Raw genomic sequence first — 2397 nt, 5'->3', positions numbered from 1 at the left:
ATAGGATTGATCAGTGTCTGCAAATTGTAAATCTCTGTTTTGAGTAAAAAAACCCCAAAAGAACCAGAGGGAAGAGTCTGATGAAAAAAACAGACTATAATTGCTATTCAATAATGTTTAACTAAACAGTTACATAACCTTGGTTTTTTTTTTTTTGAAGCCAGGAACAGTTTGTGTACTATTGCAAAACTACAGGAGGGATGGGTATTCAGACTATTAAAACCTGAATACAGTCCCCCGAAAATCACACAACACAGATATTCATCTATATTGGTAAGTATATATCACCATAAAATCAAATTACTCTTGTTAATATACATTTTGTGACAGCACATGTCCCAAATCAGAAAACGTTGCGACGTGTAAAATGCATATAAAAACAGAATGTGAAAATCTCGAAAACTCGTATTTAACTGTAGAAAGGACGACAACATATAAAATGTTGAAAATGACAAATTGTATTATTTAGTGGAAATATATGTTCATTTTGAATTTGATGCCAGCAACATGTTTCAAAAAAAGTTGTGACGGGTATATTTACCACTGTGTGGCTTCACCTCTTCATTCAACAAAAATCTGTAAATGTGTAGGAACTGAGGAGACCAGTTACTAGAGTTTTGAGAATTAAATGTCCCATATTCAATTGCTCAACAGTATTACTATTCTTAATCATGTCGGTCATTCCATGATGCACCTAATTTGTCAGGTGTGGCTTGCGAACGGGTCATTGTACCATCTCTGGGATGCTCTTTTTCATACCCAATTGTGTTGCCAGTTACCTTAGCTAGTTGTGAAACATTCCTCCTTTTGTTTTCTTTATCATTACACAACTTTTCTAGCACTTTCTTACCCACATCCCAACTTTTTTTTTAAACGTGTTACTGGTATCAAATTCAAAATTAACGTATATATTTCATGAAATACAATATATTTGTCATTTTTAACATTTGATGTGTTGTCTGTGTCCTTTTTGCAGCTACATGTGAGCTTAATAGATTTACAGAATATTACTTTCTGTTTTTATTCACATTTTACACAACGTCCCAACTTTTTCTAATTGTAATGATGGGTGAGCCAATTCATCAGTCTATGGACCAGTGATCCCTTGATTCTCAACCTGCTGGTGTGTCTCTTGGTTGTTGGTTGATGCTGGTACAGCAGAAATAAATATGTGTGACTTATACACATTCCTCATTCAGATATTAATTTTGTATCAATTCATATTCTTACTTTGGCAATACTATACTATCAATGAAAGGAGATCATGGAGAACCTACCAATAATCCTACTTTTGGCATGTTTTGCATCCTTGTCAGGTAAGACGTGAAGTATTGACCGATTTATAAGTAAGTAAGTCTTGAATTTCCCCTTGGGATCAATAAAGTAACTATCTATGTCTATCTATTTTAACACATAACATGGTCTCTAGGAACCAAAATGTGTTAGCATTCTATTCCAATTATCCTTCTCAAAGCTATTCTCTTTTGTCTAGAAAGGTTTTTCTTTGTCTCATAATTAAATAAATAAAATACATAAAATAATAATTGAATTAAATAAACAGAAACAGAAACATTTACTCCCTTCTTTGGGGTTTCCACAGTATCTAATTCTTATGTCATTCTGTCAGAGAGCACTGACCTGACTGGGAGCGTCTTCACCTTTCCAACACTGGGAACCATTGATCATGTGACTTTGAGTCCACCAGCCAAAAAGTCCCTGTCCCAAGCCAGTCTCTGTCTACGGTTCTACACTGATCAATCAACTCAAAGCCCCTGCTTCTTCTCTTTGGCCACGACCAGCCTCCACAATGCCTTCTTACTGTGCCGAATGGAAGGGGGGTTCTTCAGATTCCATTTAGGCTCTACAGGTGTAGATTACTTAGGCTTGTCATACAAATTAAATGAATGGAACTCAGTGTGCGTGACATGGGGTGAAGAGCATATCACACAGTTTTTTATCAATGGAAAAGCCAGTGTGAGGAAGATAGCACCTATGACACCAGATTGGCGAATACCCACAGATCATTCAATCATAGCAGGACAGGACCAAGACAACTATGGAGGAGGGTTTGAAGTGGGGAATGCCTTCCCTGGCCATATAACTGATATCCACATGTGGGATTATGCCATTAGCACATGTGAAGTCGAACTGTTCATGAAAGAGATGACCTTCCAACCTGGTAATTACCTCAACTGGCAGAGCCTTGACTTTAAGGCTCAGGGAAAGGCTAAGGTGGAGAAGAAGCAGCTGTTTTCAGCAGGTGCTTGTTAGCCAGGAGCATATCAATGTAAATGCCATTCATGAATGATAATAAAAAATCATGTTATTCATGTCAAATGAATCTAGTTTCAGAACAACTGTTCTGTGAAAAGTAAACTGTTCAAGGATGTACTGTTA

The 2397-nt window shown here is 36.6% G+C and overlaps 1 long non-coding RNA gene across 1 annotated transcript; it reads left to right on the top strand.

The window, feature by feature from the left end:
* The first annotated feature begins 1246 nt into the window (after window positions 1-1246).
* On the top strand, window positions 1247-2397 carry LOC134067735 (uncharacterized). The gene is made up of 2 exons (XR_009936550.1): window positions 1247-1316; window positions 1628-2397. It is a non-coding gene; the product is annotated as an uncharacterized LOC134067735 (long non-coding RNA).

This window comes from Sardina pilchardus, chromosome 20, assembly GCF_963854185.1.
Source record: "Sardina pilchardus chromosome 20, fSarPil1.1, whole genome shotgun sequence".
NCBI lineage: Eukaryota > Metazoa > Chordata > Actinopteri > Clupeiformes > Clupeidae > Sardina > Sardina pilchardus.
The sequence above is the reverse complement of the archived record's forward strand: the minus strand, read 5'-3'. Positions and strand labels throughout refer to the sequence as shown.